The 5,268-nt window shown below is 46.4% G+C and overlaps 1 long non-coding RNA gene across 1 annotated transcript; it reads right to left on the reverse strand.

Moving 5' to 3' along the window:
• Positions 1-1,036: 1,036 nt before the first annotated feature.
• LOC125512453 lies at positions 1,037-2,389 on the reverse strand. Its single transcript, XR_007285394.1, has 3 exons — positions 2,312-2,389; positions 2,050-2,114; positions 1,037-1,414 (listed from the first exon to the last, which is right to left on the reverse strand). It is a non-coding gene; the product is annotated as an uncharacterized LOC125512453 (long non-coding RNA).
• Between the last annotated feature and the right edge of the window lie 2,879 nt (positions 2,390-5,268).

Below are 5,268 nucleotides of genomic sequence, written 5' to 3' on the forward strand. Positions count from 1 at the left end.
TTGGGGAAGAACACAACAAAATTAGGCTATAGAACAACAAGGGGTGCTCCAATTTCATGAGAAACCATGGCTCATGATACCAAGATGTTGTAGGGTGGAACCCTAAGTGAAGATCCTTCACGAATTGGAGGGGGGATCCCCAAGAACAAGATGAACACAAGAGAGGAAACAAGAGGAACACTCAAGAACAAGTCCAATCACACATCCATTAGACCAACAAACACACAAGATCCACAAGGTACATGAACAATCAAAGGGAAACAAGATACATGGTAGAGTTCATCCCAAATCGTATGAAGGAGATGAGGGCTTGATGATCCTATGATGGGGATCCTTCCCCAAGAGGAGGGCTTGATATCCACAAGTGGATCTTCTCCCTTAGGAGGTCATGATCTCCATGAGGAGGAAGATGAGCAAAGCTCTCTCTTTGTCTATGAAATACTTTGATGTCCCCTAAATGAGCTAGGTGGGAGGTACTTATAGTCTAGGGACGAAATAGAGGGAGAGGGGGATACAAAGGTCCAAAATGACCCTCAAAACGCACACACACTCGGATGGGTCCGGGCACCCGGACCGAAGGAGGACCGGGCACCCGGGGCGTGAGAGGCCGGGCACCCGGACTAGGCCGAGGCCGGCTGGAGCTGGGCCGGGCACACTACTGGAAAACAGGTTATTAATGGCGCGCCTATTTTGGCTACTAATGGCGCACATTAGGTGCGCCATTACTAGCACGCCATTAGTAAGTTTTAGTAATGGCGCACATTTGGTGCGCCATTACTATCCCAGACAGTAATGGCGCACCTAATAGTGTCCCATTACTAACCCTTAGGTGCCCCACTATTAATAAAGCCAAGTGCGCGACTAGTAACCTTAGAAGTGCGCCACTAGTAACCTTAGAAGTGCGCCACTAGCTAAAAAGCTAGGTGCGCCACCAATAAAGGCTGAAATGCGCCACTAATAGTATATTTGAAAAACAAAAAAAATACAAATTTACAAAAAACAACCTATAAGGAAAAATAATTTAAAAACAAAAAATGAAATAGAACCATAATTTTTATTATAGCAAGAATATTACCATGTCTTTACAAGTATCCAATAAAAAGAAAATTGCACAGAAATAAAACAAAATCCTATAACTAATCTTCTACTCCCTCCGTCCAAGAATACCTCTCGCAAGGGGAGGAAATTTTGAACTGAAGTGCATTTTACATTACAACCCGTCATATTTCAAATCAAAATCAATCGATTCCACGTCCGATCGGCAGCAGCGCCTCGTCCTGGCATCGAGGAGAGCCAGAACTCATCTCTTCGGTAGCTCGTCACCACCCTCCCGGCAGCCTCCGACATCACGTACCCACCCTCCCGGCGTCGATCAACTGCTTTGAGGTCGCAGATTCCTCCTCTGTGTCTGCTCCTGCAATTAACACTTTGAATGCAATTAACAATTTGAATGTTAACAAGGGGCAAAGACAAGATGGATCAGTATATAACAATGGAGTACATGCACAATTAGATGTTCAAGCTGTTTAATGTCACTCCCATCATCACAATTTCATCTCAGGAAATGGAGTAGAATAGATTTAATTGGATGTTTGAATGATATGGTTACTTACAAGTGTCAGGGCTATTACCGTCTGTTAAGTAATTGCACCAGATTAAAGAGGAGCCAAAGAATTTACAAGTGGTCTAGTGCATATGCAAGTGCAAGTTACTCAGTTAAAATTCAGTACTCCATTGCCCAAAATAATTCAGTTAATTTTTTTTAAAAGATCACTGAATTAACCAAGTACTCCAGGTCAGGTCCTAGTTACTCAATGCATAATTTCTAAACCTATCATCAATGGAAGGTCAACAATTTTTATTGAGCAGTAGCTAATTGACCAAACACACTGAGCTTATGCATAACACATTAGCTGCAGAAAGTACTCACCTTGCGGTGATTATTTCACAGGGATAAACCTCCAAATATAACCACTATACCACACTATATAAATTGTGAATCAAGGAACTGCTGCAATTGACATGAGAAGATCAACAATATATGCTCACCTCCAGGAACAAAGTCAGCTCCATATATATGCTAGCTCCAGGGTAAATATGCCACAATATCACACCTTGTGAAAAGAGCATCTTATTAAACAGTCGGTCACAAACATTCTAATTTCTTAACAAAAAAATTACCTTGTTTGAGGTAAATTAATTGCTTAAGTTAACATAAAAAATGTAAATTAGATTAACTGTAAACTGTTCAAGGAAACAGAAAGTGCAAACCGCATAACAAACAAAATAGCAAGATTAGCCTCTTGTTTACCATTAAGTTTGGACTTTGGACAAAACGTGTTTTGATTGATCATACAGTAGATTTACGGGGCATCTCGCCGAAGGACGGGTCCTTGGCGATCTGCTCCGCCATCTCCTTGATGCTCGGGTCCTGCGCCCACGCCACAACAAAATCCACGATTCAAGTTAATTGTCACACAAATTCCCATGAAATCGAAACAAATTCACAGGAAATTCGAGCTTGTATAAATAAATCTTCCCAAGAACTCAACTTTGACAATGGAGAGAACAGAGCAGAGTATTTCTAGTTTTGCAGAAACTGTAAAATGCTTCAGTAGAGCTTGGTTACATTGAGCAAGTTCGAATATGTTAAAATGGACGCGAATATCTTCAGTGAAACCCAACCAAATTAACAACCGATTCAAACCTGTAGTATATGTAAGTCCTCCAAGAACTCGCGTTTGAAAATGAACAGAACAAAACAGAGTATGAAACTGTAAACGCTTCATTCAGATAATTCAGTATAAGCTCTTGGTTACATTCAGCAAGTTCATCATGGTGGAGAAGTCGAAGGGGCTGGCCGGAGCAGCCGCCCTGTGCGCGGGCTGCCGCCTCTGCTCCTCTGCCGCAAGTTACAGTCATACACATTAAACTGATATTAAGTTATATTACCTCTCAATGAGTGTAACTATGAACTACTGAACCCCATTTAGATCAGTAATGCATTTTATTTCTATCGTCTACCTACCACAGTTGGATATTAACCAATCATAACAATATCTATATGACATGGCTAAACAAATTGACGATCCCAAAAAATGCTCAAGAAACTCTGAGCGTACTCATTGACAGGGAGCAAAGTATTACATCATATACCTGTATATCTTGGAGACTCTGAAATGATAGAAAATGGGATGATTATGGCAACTCTAATACACTGGAAACAGGCATTGACTTTAAATTAAACCATCTGGGCAAAATATTAAGCTACAGGAAAGAACTCAACAGACATTTGGCAGTTCAAAAAGTTGTAATTGGGGCAATAGAAAACCAGGTTAGAGACTGACCAAAAGGCATAGCTGGTCCAGGTCACCACAGGATGGCAAGATTACAGTTGGCACGCCGCCCGTCAATTACTGGATAGGGATCCATGCAGGCCATCCTTGCCGAATCTGGATCGCGGAAGGTCACCTGTTCGCATGTCCGCACAAAATTAAGACCAAATTAACATCGTTGAAACACATTCCCCCAATTTTCCTTCCCCAAAACGAAATTGCTTCCGCATTCACTTCAAATAGTTCTGCAATTCGTGATGAAACACCTAAATTTTAGTCCAATTTAGAGGCCTAAAAATTCCCAAGCAGCCAAAAAATGTTTTTACATGGATGACGCCCTAGGCCGCATGAAAAATTTCCCTGTTACCGCCCCAAAGCAATCAGCTCCCCGAGCTTGCTCTATTATTAGCACCGCAAAACTCCCAAATTCACAAGCCTTGCAAGCCGATCACCGCCGTTGGAGGTCAAAAACCACCCCAATTTAACCCCAGACCCCTGATCCCCACAAACCTCTGGCCAAAATATCACAAAACTCTAGCTTGAAAATCAAACCCTCCCCATGATCCCCACCCCGGAAGAACACACAACAGGAAAGAAGAAACAGAGGAGGAGGAAGGAAGCGTGCTCACGAATCCGTATCCCTTGGACCTCCCGGTGGCGCGGTCGGTGATGACGACGGCCTCGAGGATGTCCCCGTGGCTGGTGGCGGAGGGGGTGGCACCTATGAAGCTCGTGGGGTGGATCTGGCCGGTTCCCGGCGAGTGGAGACGGCAGCGGCTCCACCACTCCCAGATCCAGCGCCGACGCTGCCTTCCGATCCGTCGCCGCCGAGCTCGGGCTCCTTGGCTGCGACTTCCGCGAGGAGGCGCGAAGGGGACCGAAGAGAGAGGAGGGCAAGGGCCGCCGCGCAGGAAGAGGAGGGAGCACTGGGAGGCGGCATGGATCGGGGCCGGGGCGAGGCCAAGAGACGTGTGTGCGTGGGGTGAGGGAGAAGCGGATAGGGTTCCGTGTGAGAGAGAGAGGAGAGAGATGGTGGGCGGTCGGGCTGCGGCACTTGCCTACAAAACCACAATGGCGCACCGCATGGAAAAGTGCGCCATTAGTATCAAAAATAGCAATGGCGCATAAGGGGAAAAGTGCGCCATTACTATGTTCAGAAGTGGGTCAAAGCTTGGTCAAACATAGTAGTGGCGCACTTTTTACTACGTGCGCCATTACTATTTTAGATACTAATGGTGCACTATGTATAGGTGCGCCATTACTATATAGTAGTGGCGCACCGTATGTATAATGCGCCATTAGTGTCTATACTATCTATAGCATGTTTTCTAGTAGTGGCACCTGGGGTTGATGGCCTGGGCACCCGGTGGGGGGGGGGGGGGGGGGGGCGGGGCCGAGCCAGGGGGGAGGCCGGGCACCCGGGGAAGCATGGGCCGGGCACCCCGACCGGGTCGGTGGCCGGCTGGAGGGGACCGGGCACCCGGGGGTGGAGCAGCAACCCCCAGCGCTAGGGGGCCGAGCACCAGGGGCCAGTTGGCCGAGCACCCGGGGCGCCTCGCAGGTTTGGCCGGGCACCCGGGGTGTGTGATACGTCCATTTTGCATCATGCTTTTATATCGATATTTGTTGCATTATGGGCTGTTACTTCACATTATATCACAATACTTATGGCTATTCTCTCTTATTTTACAAGGTTAAGGAGGGAGAATGCCGGCAGCTGGAATTCTGGGCTAGAAAAGGAGCAAATATTAGAGACCTATTCTGCGCTACTCCAAAAGTCCTGAAACTCCACGGAATATCTTACAATAAATAATAATAAATCCTCGCCAAAGATGAAGGCCAGGGGGCCCACACCTTGTCCACGAGGGTGGGGAGCGCCCCCCTAGGGCGCGCCCCCTACCTCGTGGGCCCCCTGGTGGCTCTCCGATGCCCA

The sequence above is a fragment of the Triticum urartu genome, chromosome 6 (assembly GCF_003073215.2).
Source record: "Triticum urartu cultivar G1812 chromosome 6, Tu2.1, whole genome shotgun sequence".
NCBI classification, from domain to species: Eukaryota; Viridiplantae; Streptophyta; class Magnoliopsida; order Poales; family Poaceae; genus Triticum; species Triticum urartu.